At 42.3% G+C, this 24500-nt stretch overlaps 1 protein-coding gene and 1 long non-coding RNA gene across 24 annotated transcripts in view; one reads left to right on the plus strand and one right to left on the minus strand.

The window, feature by feature from the left end:
• The window catches only part of LOC120361650 (uncharacterized), a 36651-nt gene extending 29281 nt beyond the window's left edge, over positions 1–7370 (plus strand). For 3 of the 4 annotated variants that reach the window (XR_012513176.1, XR_005577804.2, XR_012513177.1), the window contains one exon: positions 491–2910. This is a non-coding gene — a long non-coding RNA (uncharacterized LOC120361650). Of the gene's footprint in view, positions 1–490; positions 2911–6587 lie in introns of those variants that run through there. The other variant, XR_012513178.1, reaches the window with a different exon arrangement.
• Positions 1–24500, minus strand: part of DLGAP1 (DLG associated protein 1) — a 966546-nt gene that overhangs the window by 128915 nt on the left and 813131 nt on the right. The gene's annotated exons all lie outside the window — the stretch shown is intronic.

Raw genomic sequence — 24500 nt, forward strand, 5'->3', positions numbered from 1 at the left:
CTGCCACCTCCACCTCCCAGGTTCAAGTGATTCTTGTGTCTCAGCCTCCTGAGTAGCTGGGACTACAGACATGCACCACCACGCCCGGCTAATTTTTATACTTTTAGTAGAGAAGGGGTTTCATCATGTTGGCCAGGCTGTTCTTAAACTCCTGGCCTCAAATGTTCTGCCTGCCTCTGCCTCCCAAAGTGCTGGGATTACAGGCGTGAGCTGCCAGCCTGGCCTGATTTCAGTGCTGGAACGCTTCCTGTCTGGGCTGCCTCTGTGGGTCCCCATGTCCTCATTGATAAAATGGGATGCTAAATGCATTGCTTTAAGAGAGGTGTTGAGAGGATCACATGAGATAATCTAGGAAAAAATCTTAGATCAGGGCCTAGAACAAAGTAAATGCTTAATACTATTGTTATCAATGTAATTAATTAATGATATAAGTCATAATTAATAGCTATGATTATTTCCACGAGCCCTGACATTATCTTTGATTTTCAAGCTTTGCAGGTGCAAGAGGTCCTAGACACAAATTCACCTACACAAGGGATTCAGTCCATCTTACGTTCTGCTACTGACAGCTCTTCCTGAAGTTCTTCAAGGCTGTGTGAAAAGGAAAAGCCAGCCGGGTGCAGTGGCTCATGCCTGTCATCCCAGCACTTTGGGAGGCTGAGGCAGGTGGGTCACCTGAGGTCGGGAGTTCGAGACCAGCCTGGCCAACGTGTCTCTACTAAAAATACAAAAATTAACCGGGTCCGGTGGCACGCGCCTGTAATCCCAGCTACTCAAGAGGCTGAGGCAGGAGAATCGCTTGAACCCAGGAGGCGGAGGTTTTGGTGAGCCGAGATTGCCCCACTGCACCCCAGCCGGGGCGACAAAGCGAGACTCCATCTCAAAAACAAAAAAAAAAAAAAAAAAAAAAGAAAAGAAAAGGAAAGCTCCCTAGAAAAGGCTTTTCCTATTGCTTCCCTGCTAATGGAATGCTTCCCTGCTTTTGCAGCAGGGCAGCCTCCAGCCTTAGGATGTGCCCCGTCCGGTGCGGATGCCCGTTTCCCTCCTGCCTGCATTCCTCTGACCTGTTCAGTGGGATCTGGTACTTTTCCTCCCTCCTCCTCGTGCTGGCCTTCCACAGCTGCTGCCGCATTCCACCCCTCCAGCAGCGGAAGTAAGGCACATTTAGGCCATTTCTGGGTGAGTGACAGCGTTTGAGATGAGATTAATCAAATGCCAGTGTTAGGGGAAAGCAGCTTTTCCCTGAGTCACCTCTGCTCCACCTTTCTCATGACACAGAGCATGAGCCTGTCTAACGGCTGGTCTGTGCAGTCCGAGTGTGTCAGCCTCTGGCCGGGAGACAACGGGCGTCTGTGACCTGGGCGTGACCGTCTGTTTGTGCACACAGGTCTGGCACTGCTGCTGGGCGAGGCTTCGTGCCACTGCCCTGGGGTCCGTTGACTGTGCCTGTTGCCACGGGCCTCTGTCCCCGATGAGGTGTTCTTCCAGCTCACCCACTGATGTTGCAGGCTTTTCCTCATCTACCACATGACGACTGAATGAAAGCATTCCAGGAAACCCACAGGGCTGGGCGGGCCTCTGGAATTTCAAAACCCACAGCCTGGCCCTGCTGGCGGCTCATTTCTGCAGTGTCATTGTCTCTGAACTATAGCAGTTTTGTAGCAAACTTATCACCCAAATCCCACAAACGTTAAACGTTTCCCCTTCTTAGAAAGGAAAAGCCTACTTAATTTTCGCTGTTGGAAGAGTTTGATTTTTAAGATTCAAGACATCCCCAAAAGTCATGATAAAGAATAGGGAAAACACTGAGAATACCCATCCCCTTTTAAATTCAAATTTATTTTGTTTATTCTGCTTAACTTGCTTAACTACAGGGAAGATGTGATCATATCACATCTGAGTTAGGCCATATGCGCCCAAGGAGAATCTCAGGAGCAAATGAATCTAAACTCCAAGAAATAGACCACTAAGACCCACTCATGTAGTACTCACCGAGTGCCCCTCCTGCCTCTCCTAAGAACCAAAAATAATGGCCTCCAACAGATGGTCTCAGAAGCAAAGTCTACCTAGCACACACAGAATATGCAGAAGGGAAAAACCAAGCCACAAGTCCCTAAACTCACGGAGCCTGTCCTCCACCCCTGCCAAGTATAAGAAATGATTTCTGCCAACCCACTTCTCTAAGGAGATGGTCCCTCGTTCCTCTCTCCCGAGCAGACTTCACAGCCCCCTTCATAGAAATGAAGCCCTCGTCATTATGCGCCTAGTGATATTATGACTGCCAAATTCTGTGACTATTTGGAAAGTTTTATCAGGTATGGACACATTCCAACTATCTGCTTTAGTGGCCAAGGTCTCTGTGCAGCTGTACAGGCAGTTTCCGTCCTCCCACCATGCGACAGATTGTGTGTGTGTATGTGGGGTCTGGGAAGGCAGTGGAGGGAAGGAGAGACCTCCTTAGGTGAGTCCTGTTACAGCGATTCCTGTTTGTGTGAAGTTCTTCAAGGAGGCACCGTTCACACAATGCCCCAAACAGAAAGCAATTGTAGGCGAAATTAGCAAATTATCTTCTAGGAGATTAGATGTTGGAGGACAACTTGAAGCATTCACAACAGAAAACAGCTTGTTAACAGCCTGGGTAACAAGAGCGAAACTCCGTCTCAAAAAAAAAAAAAAGAAAAAGAAAAAGAAAACAGCTTGTTTTAAGGCAGTGAAACTCAAAGCATGCCTTTTTTGGGGTTTTGTTTGTGAATACGTTATAATCTAAGAAGGGTGATGTTTTTACAGAAAAATTAGACCTTTATGATTGCAATCCAAATGAGAGGCAATTAGTCTTATTTTTCTTAGAGATTAGTACATCATGTTAGTTCAGAAAGCTTTTGTTAAAAAAAAAAAAAAGGAAATCATAAATATCAATTTCATCTTAACACAATGCAACTATCACTGTTCTCAACCTGAGTTCTTCATTTTTGACATGTCACAAATTCCTTGAACTACCAGTGTTGAACTGACCTCCCCTGACCCAGGGAATTTAATAATTTTTTCAAAGGATACGACCAAATCTCTGTTCATGCATACCTACATATATTCATTTTCCAAAAGCATAACTTAATTCTGAGGAACAAAGTAGATTTGTGGTTGCCTAGTTTTGTGGGAGATGAAAATGTGGCTGGGAGCCATGACTCACACCTGTAATCCCAGTAGCATTTTCGGAGGCTGAGGTGGGAGGATTGCTTGAGCCCAGGAATTCAAGACCAGCCTGGGCAACATAGGGAGACCCCATCTCTACAAAATAAAAAAATTAACCCAGCGTGGTGGCACATGCCTGTGGTCCCGGCTACTTGGGAGACTGAGGTGGGAGGTTAACTTTTGCCCCAGGTTGAGGCTATGATGAGTGGTAATCATGCCAGTGCACTCCAGCCTGGGCTAGAGTGAGACTCTGTCTCAAAACAAACAAACAAACAAACAAAAAGGCCAGGCACGGTGGCTCACACCTCTAATCCTAGCACTTTGGGAGGCTGAGGTGGGAGGATTGCTTGAGCCCAGGAATTCAAGACAAGCCTGGTAAACATGGAGAAACCGAGTCTCTACAAAAATTAGCTGGGCATGATGGTGGTCGTCTGTAGTTCCAGCTACTCAGGAGGCTGAGGTGGGAGGATCACTTGAGCCTAGGAGGTCAAGGCTTCAGTGATCGGAGATCGCACCACTGCACGCTACCCTACTGGGTGACAGGGCAAGACCCTGACTTTTAAAAAAAAAGGAAAAGAAAAGAAGTCTGGGCACAGTGGCTATAATCCCAGTACTTTGGGAGGCCAAAGTGAACAGATCACTTGAGGTCAGGAGTTCAAGACCAGGCTGGCCGACATGGAAAAACCCTGTCTCTACTAAAAATACAAAAATTAGCTTGGTGGTTCGTGCCTGTAATCCCAGCTACTTGGGAGGCTGCGGCAGGAGAATCATTTGAACCTGTGAGGCAGAGGTTGCAGTGAGCCAAGATTGCACCACTGCACTCCAGCCTGGGCAACAGAACAAGACTCTGTCCAAAAGAAAAGAAAATATATTTGAAGCAAAACTGGTGATGGTTGTACAACTCTGTGAGCCCATTAAAAAATGCTGAATCGTACACTTTAAACAGGTAAATTTTATGATACATGAATAATTCTTGAATAAAGTCGTTTACAGTTTAACTCTGAAAGAAATACATGGTCTCATGAAAGTAGTGCTAATATTTTATTAGTGTTAGTAATTTTTTTTAAATTAGAGATGAGGGCTCACAATGTTGCCCAGGCTGGTCTTGAACTCCTGAGCTTAAGTGATCCTCCTGCCTCAAGCTCCCAAGTGCTAGGATTATAGGAGTGAGCCGCCACACCTGGCCTAGTGCTATTAATTTTTTTTTCAGTTGTTTCTGGTATGTGATTACTAACACAATGCTCTTGAGAAGAACAGATTTTGAGAAATTTTTAGGCTTCTGAAGTCAGGGAAGGCACGGACCAAGTCCCAGGCATGCAAATGCAGTCAGTGAATTTGTTTAGTTCAATGTGTTGTCAGTTTCCTTGGCATTTCAGCCTGAAGTACAGATCCATGAGGTAGGGGAATGTTATGCATATATGCTTGCTTGCTTTTTTTTTTCTTTTCTTTTTTTTTTTTGAGACGGAGTTTCGCTCTTGTTGCCCAGGCTGAAGTGCAATGGCACGATCTCGGCTCACCGCAACCTCCGCCTCCTGGATTCAAGCAGTTCTCCTGCCTCAGCCTCCTGAGTAGCTGGGATTACAGGCACGCGCCACCATGCCCAGCTAATTTTTTGTATTTTTAGTGGAGACGGGGTTCCACCATGTTGACCAGGATGGTCTCGATCTCTTGACCTCGTGATCCACCCGCCTCGGCCTCCCAAAGTGCTGGGATTACAGGCTTGAGCCACCGCGCCCGGCCTATGCTTTCTTAACCCCCATCTTTCTTCTCTTTCTCCCACATTCTACAGTCCTACACGCTATCCAGATGTTTTTCCAGCAGGTGGACATGTCAGAATCTTGAGGAGGAAGAAGGTGAAGAGAGGGTAGTTTTTGTAATTTGAAAAAATATACAGTGGTTTGTCTTGTAATATAATATTTTGTTGAGAGGCATTTCCTCTTTTTCTGCTATGTATATATTTTTTGGAGATGGGGTCTTTCCCTGTTGCCCAGGCTGCAGTGCAGTAATGTGATCATATTTCACTGCAACCTCAACTCCTAAGCTCAAGTGATCCTCCCACTTTAATCTCCCAAGTAGCTGGGACTGCCCATCTAATCTCTCTGATATATATATATATATATACATATGTATGTATATATGTATACATATCTATTTAGATGGAGTCTCACTCTGTTTCCCAGGCTGGAGTGCAATGATGAGATCTTGGCTCACTGCAACCTCCACCTCCTGGGTTCCAGTGACTCTCCTGCTACAGACTCCCAAGTAGCTAGGATTACAGGTATGTACCACACTTGGCTAATTTTTGTATTTTTAGTAGAGGCGGGTTTCACCATGTTGGCCAGACTGGTCTCGAACTCCTTACCTCAAGTGACCTGCCCACTTTGGCCTCCCAAAGTGCTGGGATTACAGGCATGAGCTACCACACCCAGCCTTCTGCTATATTCTTTTTTTTTTTTTTTTTAGACAGAGTCTTGCTCTGTTGCTCAGGCTGGAGTGCAGTGGCATGATCTTGGCTCACTGCAAACTCTGCCTCCCAGGTGCAAGTGATTCTCCCGTCTCAGCCTCCTGAGTAGCTGAGATTACAAGCGTATGCCACTATGCTCAGCTAATTTTTGTGTTTTTAGTAGAGATGAGGTTTCAACATGTCGGCCAGGCTGGTCTTGTACTCCTGACTTCAAGTGATCCGCTTGCCTCAGCCTCCCAATGTGCTGGGATGAGCCACTGCGCCCAGCCTATTCTTAAAGAATAATTACAAAATGAACATCCTGAAACCACTTTGTAGGCCAAGGCTTCAGGTCACATTCCCTCTGCATCTTTTCCTTGTTATAAACCCCTCCTATCCCAGAAGTAACCACTCTGCTGATGTTGGTCATTATTTTCTTACTACTTCTGCATGCATTCCTAAACAATATAGCTTAAAACTACAAAAATCAGCAGGGTGTGGTGGTGGACGCCTGTAATCCCAGCTACTTGGGAGGCTGAGCTAGGAGAATCGCTTGAACCCACAAGGCAGAGGTTGCAGTGAGCCAAGATCATGCCACTGTACTGCAGCCTGGGCAACAAAGATTAAAACTCCGTCTCAAACAACAACAAAAAGAATAAAAGTACATTTTACTATAGATGAATATTTAGGGTATTTTGGTATTTGAACAATGACACCATGAGCATTCCTGTCCTGTATTTGGCACACAAGTAAAAGACTTTTCTAGGAAATGTTTGGCTGTTTGCTAGTTTCTTCATAATGTCAAATAATTTTTTTTAAAAAGTGTTTATACATTAAATAAAATTATGTAGTCCCAATATACACCCCCATAACAGTAGATGAGAATTCCTATTGCTGCACATCTTTGCCGACATTTGATATTGTTACAGTTTATAATTTTTTTTTGTTTTTTCAGATGGAGTTTTGCTCTTATTGCTCAGGCTGGAGCGAAATAGCATGACGATCTTGGCTCACCGCAACCTCCACCTCCCGGATCCAAGCAGTTCTCCTGCCTCAGCCTCCCTAGTAGCTGGGATTACGGGCATGCACCCCTATGCCCTGCTAATTTTGTATTTTTAGTAGAGACGGAGTTTCTCTATGTTAGTTAGGCTTGTCTCGAACTCCTGACCTCAGGTGATCCACTCGCCTTGGCCTCCCAAAGTGCTGGAAATATAGGCATGAGTCACTATGCCCGGCCACACTTTATAATTTTTTGTGTCCAGGAACAGTGGTTCACACCTAAAATTCTAGCACTTTGGAGATCAAGACAGTAGTTTGAGACTAGCCTGGGCAACATAGCAAGACCTCATCTCTAAAAAAAAAAAATAGCTGGGTACTTCATATTTGCGTATACTTTTTCTTATTTCATCTCCTGTATGTTTTTGATAAATACAAGTTGCAGGTAGGTTGTTTATTGATTTTATATGTAGCAAACTTGCTAAAATTTTGAACAAATTTTAATAATTTATCTGTAGACTCCTCGGGATTTATGGGTACGCAATTATATCATCTGTTAAGAACGTCAGTTTTCTTTTCTTTCTTTCTTTTTTATTTTTTCCAAGACAGAGTCTTGCTCTGTCTCCCAGGATGGAGTACAGTGGTGAGATCTTGGCTCACTGCAACCCCCACCTCCCAAGTTCAAGCGATTCTCCTGCCTCAGCCTCCCAAGTAGCTGGGATTACAGGTGTGCGCCACCATGCCTGGCTAATTTTTTTTTTTTTTTTTTTTTTTTTTTTTTTTTTTTTTGAAATGGAATTTTGCTCTTGTTCCCCAGGCTGGAGTGCAATGGTGTGATCTTGGCTCACTGCAACCTCTGCCTCCTGGGATTATGCAGATTCTCCTGTCTCAACCTCCTGAGTAGCTGGGATTATAGGTACCCACCACTATGCCTGGCTAATTTTTGGTATTTTTAGTAGAGACTGGGGTTTTCATCGTTTAGTAGAGACCAGGCTGGTCTTGAACTCCTGACCTTAGGTGATCCACCCACCTCGGCCTCCCAAAGTTCTGGGATTACAGGTTTGAGTCACCACGTCTAGCCTAATTCTTATAATCCAATGTTTTAATCCTTGGTAGGTCTTTTCTTTTATTATTTATTATGCCTTATTTCCTTGCATGCTTGGTTATTTTTGACATTGAGAAGATTACTTTCCTTGGGAGCTTATTTTGGAAAGTTATTTGTGGCCTAAAAAAATTGTCTTTATTTTCTGTAGAGGATTATCATTTGAAAATATATCGCCGGGCGCGGTGGCTCAAGTCTGTAATCCCAGCACTTTGGGAGGCCGAGGCGGGTGGATCACGAGGTCGAGAGATCGAGACCATCCTGGTCAACATGGTGAAACCCCGTCTCTACTAAAAATACAAAAACTAGCTGGGCGTGGTGGCGCGTGCCTGTAATCCCAGCTACTTAGGAGGCTGAGGCAGGAGAATTGCCTGAGCCCAGGAGGCGGAGGTTGCGGTGAGCCGAGATCGCGCCATTGCACTCCAGCCTGGGTAACAAGAGTGAAACTCCGTCTCAAAAAAAAAAAAAAAAAGAAAATATATCATTTATGGCTTGAAGTTTTTTGAACCACTCAGGTGATGTAAATTTGGGCTGAGGTTTGAATGAGAGCTCATGGTTACAACTTCTCATGAATAGATAATCCCCAATTTTAGTATCAAGACAATTTTTGTTTTTGTGTTTTGAGTTGAGGTGGGGAGGGATCATATGGCAGTGACTACCTTCTGGTTCATCCTTACCAAAAGGCATAATCTTTTTGGGTGCCTTTGGCAAGTTTTGGGCTTTAAAGTCTGCTTCTACCTACTGTAGGAGACCGTCAAAGCCTAAACTGAATATCAACCTGAATAGATAGGGAGGGGAAAGCTTTGATGCTTCCCTTAGGGGTATTTATCAGAATTAAGAGTGGAAGGTGGTGATTTCTGTCACGGATAATTATGTATATATATGTACAGTATATAAAAACATAGCTTGGATTTTTTTAAAAGCTGAGAAACACTATTCTGTAATTGTATAATATCCTGTTTTCTAAAATTTCACTGAAATTGCAATTCTACAAATTCTGTAGTAAAGTTCTTTTATGTTTTGTGATTCCTTAATGTGCTGAACACTATAGATACTTTTCTCCAGAAATAATTCACATATGCACACATATAATTTCATATGGTTTAAGAGATCCTCTAAAGTACATTCATGGAGTCTGTGTAAGAATGTAAGCTCTAAAAGGCTGAGCATGGTGGCTCAGCCTGTAATCTCAGCACTTTGGGAGGCCGAGGCGGGTGGATCACCTGAGGTTGGGAGTTCAAGACCAGCCTGACCAACATGGAGAAATGCTGTCTCTACTAAAAATACAAAATTAGCCAGGCGTGGTGGCACATGCCTGAAATCCCAGCTACTCGGGAGGCTGAGGCAGGAGAATCGCTTGAACCTGGGAGGCAGAGGTTGTGGTGAGCTGAGATCACACCATTGCACTCCAGCCTGGGCAACAAGAGCAAAACTCCATCTCCAAAAAAAAAAAAGAAAGTGAGCTCTAAAAATGCTGAATACTACTTGAATTTCCATAAATAAAGAAACAGTTAAATAAGTATGGCCATGCATGAAAACAGAAGTTTATGTATGAAGACATTAAAAAGAAGGTAATTTTATATATACCAATATAGATAGGTGCTAAAGATACAATTTCAAGTAAAAAGAGCAAGTTGCAGAGCATATTAGAATAATTTTGTTTGTATACATATTATGTATGTTACGATTCCATTTGTGTATGTGTATGGAAATTATCTGGAGGAATACACAAGAAATTTGGACAAAGTGGCTTCATGAGTATTATAGAGACTTTTTTCTTTAAAGTAAGTTATCTTTGAACATCTCTTCCACCATAAATTTGTATAAATGTTTTGGATATATTAAATAAAAAATAAAGTTAATTAAAAGATGAATCCTTTTTGTAATATATGTTTTATTTATAATCTACTTCAAAGAAAAAAGTGACTTTGTATTTATTGCTATGCAAATGAGATCCTTTCCTGTAGCTGAAAACTTTGATCTCCCTTTCCTTCTTTGTTTATCTAAAGGTTAAAAGACATTTTTGGACTTTCCATCCTGACTTGACTCATCATTGGTTGATCATCTTGCTTTTGATTCTCCTCTTCAAGTTTTCAATTCCTTATTTATGTGTAATGCCCTGACATTATAAGAACAAAATCCAGATATATGTAAATTATATTGAGCTTATTGCCTTCATTTCTATATGAATTTACTTAATTTATGTCCTTTTAAGTCACACTTTATGATTTTAATACAAACTGGTTCATGGATGATTAATTCAAATTATGTTGTTATAGTCAACCACGTGAGATGAGGTAATTGGAAAATGTTCTTACATAATGATCTTGGTCTCTGAATGACTGAAGGACTCTCCCTGTCATATATTTGTACAGATGAATTTATTTGGGGGTGAACAAAGTAATTTTTTTTTTTTTTTTGAGATGGAGTTTCGCTCTTGTTACCCAGGCTGGAGTGCAATGGCGCGATCTCGGCTCACCGCAACCTCTGCTTCCTGGGTTCAAGCAATTCTCCTGCCTCAGCCTCCTGAGTAGCTGGGGTTACAGGCACGTGCCACCATGCCCAGCTAATTTTTTGTATTTTTAGTAGAGACGGGGTTTCACCATGTTGACCAGGATGGTCTCGATCTCTCGACCTCGTGATCCACCCGCCTCAGCCTGCCAAAGTGCTGGGATTACAGGCTTGAGCCACCGTGCCCGGCCCCAAAGTAATTCTAATCTTTACCAAACATTAAATTTTCTACTTGATATTTCAACTTAATGATACCCAGTTTTTTTAAGCAGAGCAAATTTTCTGACTTTATTATCTGACATTCATGAGGCATGTTGGATAACATTAGAAAAGAGACATTTTTCCTGACTCCTGTTAGAGCAGGATTTAGAAGAAAGTAGGGAAGTGTGTATAATAAACATAGAAATCACTACAATAAAAGATACATGAAATGTCCAAATATTCTCTTCTACTGACCACAGGAAGTTCGTATGCAAACTAGTCAAGCGTCTGGTTGCCTGTCCCATTTTTTTGTCAACAAATAGGGGGCTCCACCTTCTTGCCCAACTAATTCATTCATTCCTGCAACAGTGGGTGTGGTGGCCTCTGCTGTGACTGGCTGAGGGCAACCTCCTGGGGACCAGGGAAGCTGCTGGGGATGTACTTTAATGAGAATGCTTACCAGCAGATGGCCACCATCTCTGGCTTGCAATCAGTTATTTGCTAATGACTTCCTTATGTTTAACCCAACTCTCTCTTGCAATGTAACCCCCTTACTTTGATTCTAATATTCCAAAAGAAAGAAACTGGCAATCTCCAGTTTGTAAGCCCCTCTTCTTCCCCTCATAACTATGTTTCAATAGTCAGCGATTCCATGAATTCAGTGTTCTCATCCCATGGATGACCCTCCTCAATAATCACTGGATTTTCTGCCTCTAATCCAAACCCTTCCTAATTCAGTCTCTGAAATGCCTTCTGAGTTGCATTTTCAAGAGGTAAACTCAATCACTTAATTCTCTGGCATAAAGATCTGTAGTGGCTCCTGATTTCCTAAAGAATGAAGTCCAAATTCCTCATTTGGATTTTGACAGTTGAGCCCTTTATTTTCTGCCTCTTCCTAGTCCCTCCCCACATATCTTTTCCTCTTTTCTCAAATATGTGTGTGTTCCTGCTTCCCTGGCTTACCACATGTAGCCCCCTCTGCTTGGAATTTTCATCTTCCCTTTCTTTAACTGGCCAATTCCTGTGGTATCTTCAGATGTGCTGCCACCTCTCCTGTGAAGCCTTCCTGGGTTGTCCACTTTGTCCTTGTGCTCTCTTAGCCTTTAAAGGCTGTCTCTTACATCTTTCATTCACAAATGATAGATTTCTGTCTCCCCAAGAGATCAGAACCCATGTCCTCACTGTTTCTGAGTCCAGACCCTACACAGTGCCTGGTTCAATAGAATTTTTTTTTTTCAATTATACTTTTGCACATCATTTTTTGCTTTTTTGTTTTTTGAGACGGAGTCTCACTGTCTCCTAGACTGGAGTGCAATGGCGTGATCTCTGCTCACTGTAACCTTCACCCCCTGGTTCAAGCGATTTTCCTGTTTCAGCCCCTTGAGTACCTGGGACTACAGACGTGCGGTACAACGTATGGCTAAGTTTTGTATTTTTATTTATTTATTTATTTTTATTTATTTTTTTTTTATTGAGACGGAGTTTCGCTCTTGTTACCCAGGCTGGAGTGCAATGGCGTGATCTCGGCTCACTGCAACCTCCACCTCCTGGGTTCAGGCAATTCTCCTGCCTCAGCCTCCTGAGTAGCTGGGATTACAGGCACGCGCCACCATGCCCAGCTAATTTTTTGTATTTTTAGTAGAGACGGGGTTTCACCACGTTGACCAGGATGGTCTTGATCTCTTGACCTCGTGATCCACCCGCCTCGGCCTCCCAAAGTGCTGGGATTACAGGCTTGAGCCACTGAGCCCGGCCAGTTTTGTATTTTTTAGTGGAGACAGGGTTTCTCTGTTGGCCAGGTGGGTCTCAAACTCCTGACCTCAAGTGATTCACCCTTCTCGGCTTTCCAAAGTGCTGAGATTACAGGCATGAGCCACCATGCCTGCCCAACTTTTACAAGTCTTAAAGGAGTTCATATATCTTTCTAAGGAAACCCAATCTTTTCCTAAGAACAAAACTGAACTATCACAAAGTGAACCTCTGGATGTGCCTGATTACCCAAGAGGCAACAGTGATACCCCATCCTTTTGATCGCTGTAAAATTTTGCAGTGTATGTTTATGGATATCTGCAGGGATACTGACTGAGCAAGAAAGGGGCCAAGGCTGATCCAGGAATCTCATTTTTTCTTAATTTTAAGACCCACAATCTGGTAATATAAAATGAAAAGTACAAATCCCTAGAAAAGTCTCCATCTGAGGCTCTCCTCTTGTTTGCCTTCTAGAAATATGTTTAGTTCATTTTTGGTAAAGGAGCCACACTTTGCTCCTGGTAGCACTTTCCTATATCTATAATTTTGCTCTTTTAACATGTTTTCCTAGGCCAGGTGCAATGGCTCACAACTATAATCCCAGGATTTTGGGAGGCCGAGGTGGGAGGACTGCCTGAGCCCAGGAGTTTAAGACCAACCTGGGCAACATGACAAAACCCTGTCTCCCCAACCAAAAAAAAAGAAAAAAGAAAAAAAAATTAGCTGGAAATGGTGGCACACAGCTGTAGTTCCAGCTACTCAGGACACTGAGGTGAGAGGATTGATTGAACCTGGGAGGTCAAGGGTTCAATGAGCCATGATCCGTCACTGTATTCCAGTGTAGGCAACAGAGTGAGATACTGTATTTAAAAAAAAAAAAAAAAAAAAAAAAAAAAATTCTAGTTCTTTAAATAGGATATCAATGTAATAGACAGAGTTTTGTTAAGAACTTATCAAATTCCAAACACATTAGAAAGATTAATGCCTGACTTATGTTGCTTTGGCACCTAAAGTATAGTATTTTCAATTCATAAATCTCTGGTGTGTTGCATTATCATAATTGTAGGTTTTTGTGCTAAGTAGCTTTTTTTTTTTTTTTTTTTTAAGACAGCGTCTCACTCTATTACACAGGCTGGAGTGCAGTGGTGTGATCATAGCTCGCTGTAGCCTTGACCTCGTAGGCTCAAGTGATCCTCCTGCCTCAGCCTCTTGAGTGTCTAGGACTATGGGCTTGTACCACTATACCTGGCTCATTTAAGAAAATCTTTTGTAAAGATAGGGTCTCATGGTATTGCCCAGGCTGTTCTTTGAACTCCTGGCCTCAATTGATCTTCCCACCTCAGCCTCCCAAACTGTTGGGATTACAGGTGTGAGCCAACATGCCTGTCTTATTTTTTTTCCCGTCGTGTGTGTGTGTGTGTGTGTGTGTGTGTGTGTGTGAGAGAGAGAGAGAGAGAGAGAGAAAGAGAAAGAGAGAGAAAGAGAGAGAGAGTGAGTCTCACTCTGTCACTCAAACTGGAGTGCAACGGCACGATCTCAGCTCACTGCGACCTCTGCCTCCTGGGTTCAAACAGTTCTCTTGCCTCAGCCTCCCAAGTAGCTGAGATTACAGATCCCCACCACCACACCCGGATATTTTTTTTTTTTTTTGTATTTTTAGTAGAGACAGGGTTTCGCCATGTTGGGTCTTGAACTCCTGACCTCAAGTGATTTGCCTGCCTCGGCCTCCCAAAGTGCTGGGATTACAGGCATGAGCCACCACGCCTGGCCCATCTTGTGCTTTTATACTTTGTTTTTCCTCCCTCAGTCACATTAATGTACATCTTACTGCCTTGGATGTCCTCTTTTTAATGAAGTATTTATACTTTATAAAGATCACGGTGACTATTCTGTTAATCTTACATTTTTAAAAGTGTGAACATTTTTTTTTTTTTTTTTTTTTTGAGACGGAGTTTCGCCCTTGTTACCCAGGCTGGAGTGCAATGGCGCGATCTCGGCTCACCGCAACCTCTGCCTCCTGGGGTCAGGCAATTCTCCTGCCTCAGCCTCCTGAGTAGCTGGGACTACAGGCGCATGCCACCATGCCCAGCTAATTTTTTGTATTTTTAGTAGAGACGGGGTTTCACCATGTTGACCAGGATGGTCTCGATCTCTCGACCTTGTGATCCACCTGCCTCGGCCTCCCAAAGTGCTGGGATTACAGGCTTGAGCCACCGCGCCCGGCCAAAGTGTGAACATTTTAAGAATAATACCAAATTCCTGAGGCATTACCCACTTTCTGTTTGTAACATCAGTAAAACATTCAATATCATCAATACTTGATACCATTAGTATTTGATTCCAATATTACCAGAACAGCTCTAAATGAGTCTGATTACAGCATGACGTTCAACAAAATCCTACAGCTTACAGCATCAAAGTGGATATTAGATAAGGTTGCAATCATTGTATAAATCTCATTTCCTTTCATTTACTTTATCCAACAACACCTAGTGGTAAGTCCACAAGAACTCAAAAATTAATGCTACACTGTGCCTTTGTTTCAGATTTTTACCCTCACTGGTTTTGAAAAAAAATTCTGGCTGGACATGGCTCACGTCTGTAATCCCAGCACTTTGGGAGGCTGAGGTGGACAGATCACTTGAGTTCAGGAGTTTGAGACCAGCCTGGCCCAAATGGTGAAACCCTGTCTCCACTAAAAATACAAAAATTAGCTGGACATGGTAGCATGTGCCTGTAGTTCCAGCTACTTGGGAGGCTGAGGCTGGAGAATCGCTTGAACCCATGAGGTGGAGGTTGCAGTGAGGCAAAACCAGGCCATTGCATTCTAGCCTGGTAGACCACAAGACTCTGTCTCAAAAAGAGAAAAGAAAAGAAAAATCCCCAAAGCTGTGAACCATGACCTGGATGCTATTAGCAGCATCTAGATGAGCCTGTACAGAAGCACAGGAAAAGCACGAACGTGCTGCTTTGTGGAGACAGCACAGTCATTGGCTGTCACAGGGCTAGAATTTTGTATAGGAATCACAGCCCATTGGCTTAAAATCTGATCACAGATGAGGTTTCCATAGGGCCAGCTTGGCATAATATCAGAGTGACTCAGACAAAAAGCCTCTGAAATCCTGATGCAGATGATGATGAAGTAACAGTTTGGTGAACATAATACACCATTGAACATAACTGTTCTGCTACACAGACTTGCCTTTTAAATTGATTAGCCTAGTGAGATAGGGTACATTATTATTATTATTATTATTATTTTTATTTTTTTTTGAGACGGAGTTTCGCTCTTGTTACCCAGGCTGGAGTGCAATGGCGTGATCTCGGCTCACTGCAACCTCCGCCTCCTGGGTTCAGGCAATTCTCCTGCCTCAGCCTCCTGAGTAGCTGGGACTACAGGCATGAGCCACCATGCCCAGCTAATTTTTTGTATTTTTAGTAGAGATGGGATTTCACCATGTTGACCAGGATGGTCTCGATCTCTTGACCTCGTGATCCACCCGCCTCGGCCTTCCAAAGTGCTGGGATTACAGGCTTAGCCACCGCGCCCAGCCATTTTTTTTTTTTAAATCCCTCACAGCTCCTAGGATAGTAGTGTCTTCCTTGTGATAGATGCTTGATACATATTTATTTTTTTAAAAAAATAAAGAGATAAAAAAATAATAAAGAGATATAGGGGTAACTTGGCGTAAAAGTCCGACTTAAGGACTGCTCTGGGCTAAGTACCATGTTGTCCTGTTCTCTTCTCACTCCAAGCTACATGCTGAAGTCCTTGATCTGTAGCCCAAGCAATAGAGAATGGCCCACTCTTAAGTGTAAAACCAGAATTCTTTCCAACATGCAGTAATAGTATACAATCTTCAAAAGCACTTCCAAGCAACCAGGAAAGTCAGGACCTGACACACAGCAAGACACACAGCAGCAGGGGCTCTCAGCTCGGGTCGAACAAGTGATGGAAACCAACAAACCTCCCAAACTGAGGAGAAATGAAACACATGCAGACATTGGCCGATCGGGCCCTAGGGGTGGTTCCCGTGAACTACTGCTGCATCCAGGACCCTGGGGTTATTACAGCGGATCCTGTGCTCTTTCTATACCGCGCCTGCGAATGAAAGGTGTTTCCTAGTTGAGGGCCAAAGACATGATGATCAAGGCCCAAAGCAGAGCAACCCTACAATTTCCCGTGCTTTGCAGCAAATCCTTATGTCCAGAATCATTCTTTCTCTGTCAATATGACTACTGCAACTATTACAAGTACTATCATCATTTATTGAGTGCAAGCAATATGCCATACATTGTCCTAAGACCTTGTCGTTTATTATACAATTTAATCCTTCCTATTATTGTCATTCCAATTTTTAATGAGGAAAGAGAAGCACAGAGAAGTCAGTTAATTTGCCAACAGTCACATGGCTACTATGCAGGAGGGCCAGGATTCAAACCCAAGTAGTCAGAATCTAGAACTAAATTCTTAACAAGTATACTGTACAAAATATTTTCTTCACAAGGCAGAGCAAACGAGATTACACCAGTATTCCATAAGAGTAAGACAATGTGTTACTTTTGTCTTATATATGTAAGACAATATATAATACTACTCTGTGTGCATGTACATATATTACTTCTTAATTACATATAATGGCCAGGCGCTGTGGCTCACGCCTGTAATCTCAGCATTTTGGGAGGCTGAGGCAGGTGGATCACGAGGTCAGGAGATGGAGATCATCCTGGCCAACATGAGAAACTCGGCTCTACTAAAATACAAAAAACCAGCTAGGTGTGGTGGTGCGTGCCTGTAGTCCCAGCTACTCAGGAGGCTGAGGCAGGGGAATCGCTTGAACCCGGGAGGCGGAGTTGCAGTGAGCTGAGATCACGCCACTGAACCCCAGCCTGGTGATAGAGCAAGAATCCATCTCAAAAAAAAAAAATTACATATAATTAGTATTACATATTATATCGTAATTATTTATTAATGTATATTATGAAGAATTCTAGGGGTAGTCATTCCATTGAAAATAAGACAATAGGCCAGGCGTACGGTGGCTCACACCTGTAATTCTAGCACTTTGGGAGACCAAGGTGGGCAGATCACCTGAGGTCAGGAGTTCGAGACCAGCCTGACCAACATGGAGAAACCTTGTCTCTACTAAAAATACAAAGTTAGCCGGGTGTTGGTGGTACATGCCTGTAACCTCAGCTCCTCTGTAGGCTGAGGCAGGAGAATTGCTTGAACCTGGGAGGCAGAGGTGGCTGTGAGCCGAGATTGCACTTCAGCCAGGCAACAAGAGCGAAACTCTGTCTCAAAAAAAAAAAAAAAAGAAGACAATGTACACATATATGTATATACAAACACACAGTATATAATACTGTCTTCTATGGTAACAATAGTAGATTGGTTTTTCTGTAATAAATTCATAATAACAAATAGTTACATTTCACTCTACAGTTTGAAAGTCCTTAGACATCATCTCAGCCACACAGCAGTCCTGTAAGGGCACAGAACAGGCAGTTGTCTCATATGTACTATAGATGCTGGGACTAGGCTTATGAGCCTTTCAAGATGATGCAAATATTTGAGTCTTGAAAAAGGAGTTACTGGCTTTAAACCATGAATAGAAAACTGCAAAATCCAAACTAATAAAAATGTAGTTAAACGCCTTTGGACACTAAATCTCTTACCGGTCTCCCTGGGACAGTGCTGCTTCTGTTGCGTCTTCAGGGTTCTGTCTCCACTAACATCTAGGTCCCCTTCTTAAACAGTGTTACATAGACCAGTGCCCGTCACTGTGGACACACGTGCTAAATTATGGTCACTTACCTGAGGTCCATTGTCATTATCTATAAACACTCCCCAACGACTCCCTCACCCCATCGCATGAGATTGTGCCTGGAAGCATTGGTACTGCAGGCTGACTATCCCTTATCCAAAATGCTTGGGACTAGAGCTGTTTTGGATTTCAGATTTCTTTAAATTTTTGGAATATTTGCATTATTCTTACTGATTGAGCATCCCAAATCTGAGAATCCAAAATCCAAAATGATCGAATGAGTACTTCCTTTGAGCATCATGTCAGTGCTCAAAAAGATTTTGGAGCATTTTGGATTTCAGATGTTTGAATTTGGGATGCTTACCTGGTACAGGTAAACGTGAGATTTCACTATGTGCCATGTCCTTTAGACAGTTTCAACTGCTTTCGCCGTATCTGGAGACACGTATACTGAAAAGGAGGGTATGACTGTGGATGCCTCCAAGGACTCAATTATTACTCACTCAGTCCTGGGTTTGAAATTTTATGACCTTGAGCTAGTACCTTTTCCATGCCTTTTTTGGTTTTCTTGTCTATAAATCAAAGGATAGTAAGAGTAGCTACTGAGTTATTGTGAAGTATTAATGTGATACAATGTGCCTTGCCTTTGCTTCCTATAATTATGAACATATTATAAAGTGCTCAACAAATGTTAGCTCTTTGTGTCACTATAAGCCTTCATATCATCTTGATAAGATATGTTCTTTGTCCAGAACTTTAAAAAGCACACCCAAGAGCTAAGCATTTTAATATACTGCTGGTGGGCGTACAAAAGACATAGCCCCTAGAGAGGAGGTTATGGCAGGGTCTAGTAAAACTACTCATTGACAGTTTGACTCAACAATTCAACTTCTAGGAGTTTATCTGAAGATAAGCCTCCCCACATATGAAACAACTAGACTCAAGTTATTCATTGTGGCATTATTTGCTACAGCAAAATACTGGAAATAAACTGCTCATCCATAGAAGCTCGTGTGAGTGAATTATAGTACAATCACCCAATAGACTACCATGTAACCCTAGGAAGAAGGAAGAAAACTTTTACAAAATGATTTACAGAATATACTAGGGAATTTTGAAAAGCAAACAGAGTGTATGAAACGCCACCTTTTGTATATGCAGAAACAGGAAGATAGAAAGAAAGATAGATAGTCAAACCCAAAGGGGTCTTCTTCCTAATACAGAACTTCAACAAATCAATAAGAAAAAGACTAATGATCTGCCCGGTGTGGTGGCTCATGCCTGTAATCCCAGTACTTTGAGAAGCCGAGGTGGGTGGATCACCAGGTCAGGAGATCGAGACCAGCCTGGCACGAAATATTTGCCGAGTGTGGTGGCACGTGCCTATAGTCCCAGCTACTTGGGAGGCTGAGGCAGAAGAATTGCTTGAACCCAGGAGGTGGTGGTTGCAGTGAGCCAAGATAGCGACACTGCACTCCAGCCTGGCGACAGAGCGCGATTCCGTCTCACAAAAAAAAAAAAAAAAAAAAAAAAGACAAGACGTCTACAACATGCTAAACAGTATGACATGACAGTTCATTGAAAAGGAAATAGAAATGACTCAAATACAGGTTCAACATTGCTCATAATAAGAGTATCACAGATGGAAAACCCAAAAGTTTGATAAAAGAGTATGTATATGAAACTATGGAGAAAGAGGGACTTTCAACAGTGCTCGTGGTACTTCCAGTGGTTTCCACTGGGAAAACCTGTGGAGGGCAATTTGGCAGAATTTTGCCAGTGAACAAAGCATGCATCCTTTTCTGATAGCTATAATCAGTGCTCACCCATATTGTACTATCTTCTCCTACCTGACACACAAAAAACTGTACATCTTGGCCTTCCTGAAGTTTGGCAGGGCCTTGTGACTAGTTCTAGCCAATAAAATATAAGTGGAAATAATGTTTGTCACTTTTGGACCAAGGCTGACTCTCTCCTGCGGCAGTGACTGTGAAGGCTGCGGGTTCCAGATGGTGCAGGCACGAGATGGTGGAGCCTCAGGCAGCCTGGGTCTCTGAGAGACTGTGTGAAGCAGGAACCTCCTGAGAAACAAATACCATGCGACAGGTAGTAGGGGCTGAAATACTTTTGCTGTGTTTAGTGACAGATCTGAGAGTCAATTGTTATTGCAGCAAAACGTGACCTCATTAACACAACTTTTGACCTAGTAACTCCACTTCAGGGATTGACTCTGAAGACTTTATTGGGACAAAATTATATGTTTACAATATTATGTATGTATGTATGTATGATGTATTTGAGACGGAGTTTTGCTCTTGTAGCCCAGGCTGGAGTGCAATGACATGATCTCGACTTACTGCAACCTATGCCTCCCAGGTTCAAGCGATTCTCCTGCCTCAGCCTCCCGGGTAGCTGGGATTACAGGCATACGCTGCCACCACGCCCGGCTAATTTTTTGTATTTTTTAGTAGAGACAGGGTTTCTCCATTTTAGTCAGGCTGGTCTTGAACTCCCAACCCTAGATGATCTGTCTGCCTCGGCCTCCCAAAGTGTTGGGATTATAGGCGTGAGCCACTGCGCCTGGCCATATTATTTATTAAAGCACTATATGAAAAACCAAAATATTGGAACTAATCTAAATGTGTGGCAAAGAAGAAATTAGTTACATACATTCTAGTATATCCATATAGTAGAATACTATGTAGCTGCAAAGGATAATGAGAAAGTTCGCTATGGAAATATGGAAATATTACCAAGACATATTGTTAAGCAAAAAAAGCAAGTTATACGATAGTGTATATAGTATATTATCCTCTGGGTAAAAAAGGGGAAAAAACATAATCATGTTTAAATATGCAAAAAGCATATATCTTTATAGAAAAAGGAAAATTGATCATGGTAGGTTACCTGTAAGGAGAATGGGAACTGGGTATAGCGTCAATGCATTTTTCCCTCGTATTTTAATTTTTTTTGTTTTTGTTTTTTGAGACAGGGTCTCACTCTGTAGCCCAGGCTGAAGTGCAGTGGAGCAGTCACAGCTCACTGCAGCCTGGACTTCCCAGGTGGGAGAATCACCTGAGCCTTCTGAGTAGCTGGGACTACAGGTGCATGCCACCACCTCTGGCTAATTTTTGTGTTTTTTGTACACAGGGTTTCACCATGTGGCCCAGGCTGCCATATTTCAATTGCTGAATATGTTTTTTTTAACACAGAAAATGAAAAAAAAAAACACCTAAATATAAATAACCTCCTTTTATGGCTACCTATTGCCTATAGGACCTTTGAAAATGTATTTCCAACCGGCATTTCCAACTTCATGCCTGGCCGTTTTCCCTTGTGGGCATGGAGCTGCAGCCATATCCGACTCCTGGAGGGCTAGGTGTTTCCGTCCTTCTGTCTGTGTGCAGGCTTAGGTCTCCCTCAGTGAGCTCTCCCCTTCCCGTTTGCCTCTGTATAACTTGCAAGATGTAGACATCTGCACTGGGGCATCCTTCTGACCCACCTGGGCAGAGTTCCTAGGCTGCCTTTTTTTTTTTTTTCTTTTTTGAGATGAAGTCTTGCTCTGTCACCAGACTGGAGTGCAGTGGTGAAATCTCAGCTCGCTGCAACATCCACCTCCCAGGTTCAAGTGATTCCCCTGCTTCAGCCTCCTGAGTAGCTGGGTCTATAGGTGTGCACCACCAGGCCTGGCTAATTTTTTTTTTTTTTTGTATTTTAATAGAAACGGTGTTTCAACATGTTGGCCAGGATGGCCTTGATCTCTTGACCTCATGATTCTCCCACCTTAGCCTCCCAAAGTGCTGGGATTACAGGCATGAGCCACCGTGCCCAGCCTCCTAGGCTGACTTCTATGTTCACATAATTCCTTTTATATATTTCTGCCATTGCATGCATGATATTAAGTTATAATGGTCTGTCCATAAATATGCTGCCTTCCCTAGGGAGAAGAACCATGTCTGGTTCATCTTTCCATCTTTCTGTCCCCATGGCCTGGGATAGAGCTTGTCATAGATTAATAAGCATGAACCAATAAAGTATAACATGTCATGTTTGGAAACAGTCTTTCTGTGCCTCCTGCCACAGACCTCAGCAGCCTGAATCCTTTACCGCATCGTGTGTTACACAAACACTCTACATGAGCTATGGTACTGAAAAGCACCGGTATGACCTAAATCATTTGGCGGTGGTATTTTTCAAATGTCCTATTTTTAATTTGATGAGTATTTGCTCGACTAATGTTACTCCAAAACTATATATATATATATATACATATATATGTATATATATGTGTATATAATGTATATATATGTGTGTACACACACACACACACACACACACACACACATATAATTTAAAAGAGGTCAGGTGTGGTGGCTCATGCCTGTAATCCCAGCACTTTAGGAGGCTAAGGCTGGAAGATAGTTTGAGCCCAGGAGTTTGAGACCAGCCTAGGCAATATAATGAGACCTTATATCTACAAAAATAAAAAGTTAGCTGAATTCGATGGTGCACACCTGTGATCCCAGCTACTCGGGAGGCTGAGGTAGAGGGGGATCGCTTAAGCCCAGGAGGTCAAGGCTACACTGAGCTGACATTGTACCACTATACTCCAGCCTGGGTGAGATCCTGTCTCCAAAGAAAGAAAAAGATAAGTAAACTAAACCAATAAAACCCTCCATACTTAAACCAAAAGCATAACCAGATAAAGAAAAGGAAAGAGTTGGGAAGATAATTCTAATCATTTTTCTTAAGCGATTTTGATTGTATCAACTTCATTAGTTAGATTTCTGCTTGATTACATGTAATAAAATAATACTCAATTTAGTAAAAAACAAATTCATGTTATTTAGACACATGATCATTGCTCTTTAAAAAATATTATAGGCCGGGGAGGGTGGCTCATGCCTGTAATCCTAGCACTTTGGGAGGCTGAGGAGGGCAGATCACGAGGTCAGGAGTTCCAGACCAGCCTGACCAACATGGTGAAACCCCATCTCCACTAAAAATACAAAAATTAGCCTGGTGTTATGGCATGTACTTGTAATCCCAGCTACTCAGGAGGCTGAGGCAGGAGAATCACTTGAACCCTGGAGGCAGAGGTTGCAGTGAGCTGAGATCACACCACTGCACTCTAGCCTGAGTGACAGAGTGAGACTCTGTCTCAAAAAAAAAAATTATAACTAAGCAAAAATATCAGAGTATGAGTTTTTTTATAATGTAATTTTTGAGCTCAAGTCATAAAAACAAAAACAATAACAAAACAATATAAATAAATACCTAAAATATATTGAATGCCTACATGCTAAACAGTTTATTAGGTACTTCAACATTATCTGATTTTATTTAAGGTTCTTAATCATCTGGAGTGCTAAGTAGCTTTACCCCATTTTACAGATGAGGAAAGTGTGGTACAGAGAGAGTAGCTTGCTCTAGATTACAACACAGCCAGGAAGTTATGACTAGGAAGTTTGAACCTAGGACTGTCCTTCATACTGTTCTATCCCTTCTCCCAATATGTGTTCCAAACACAGTTTTAGGAGTTTGTATCTGAGGAGGGCATATATAAAATCAGCAGTAGGATATAGAAGGCTAAAAAGAAAATTAAACTTCTGTATCTCTTAACAAGGGCATGTTTAAGCAACACTGTACTCAACAGAGATGTACCAGGTTGCCTTCTGCCTTCACTTAAACACACGTGTTGGTTAAAGCTAGGAAATAACTGAAAATCTGTAATTTCTTTTCTCTTTTTTTGAGACAAAGTCTCACTCTGTTGCCCAGGCTTGGAATGCAGTGGTGCGATCAGCTCACTGCAACTTCCGCCTCCCGGGTTCAAGCAATTCTCCTGCCTCAGCCTCCCAAGTAGCTGGGACTACAGGTGCGTGCCACCACACCCGGCTACTGTTTGTATTTTTAGTAGAGATGGGGTTTCACCATGTTGTTCAGGCTGGTCTCGAACTCTTGACCCCAGATGATCCACCCACTTCAGCCTCTCAATAAGTGCTGGGATTACAGGCATGATCCACTGCACCCAGCCAAAAATCTGTATTTTCAAAACATTTCACATCCATGAAACTTTTGGACTGGCATCTAATTTTGCATTTTGTTGAAACATTGCTGTAAAATCCTTTGGCCTTCTTCTCAGTGAAACCAAACAAAACTCATAATGTATACTCCGTCAACCTAAAGTATCAATGGATTCAACAAAACTGTTGTACATACAGCTGTGGCAATATTTACAGATGTAAGCATCTTAGTTGAATACCAGTTCAAACAAAATCAATACAAAATGGATTTTACAGTTAATTTTAATGGGTGTGATGTATAATTTAAGGGGGTGTGATTTCCAGGTTCATAACATTAAGTGATTTCAGCAGTTGTCTAAATTATGGTGTGTTCCAAAATTAATAGGAAGGTCAGACTATAATTTTAGATTGAAAATATTAAGGCCATTTTCTAAATTTGGGCTTGAAATACTAGAAGTAGCTTTGATATTACTATTGAATTGGCTTCAAAGGCTGCTAAATTAGACCATTGTCTTTAA

The sequence above is a fragment of the Saimiri boliviensis genome, chromosome 13 (assembly GCF_048565385.1).
Source record: "Saimiri boliviensis isolate mSaiBol1 chromosome 13, mSaiBol1.pri, whole genome shotgun sequence".
Taxonomy (NCBI): domain Eukaryota; kingdom Metazoa; phylum Chordata; class Mammalia; order Primates; family Cebidae; genus Saimiri; species Saimiri boliviensis.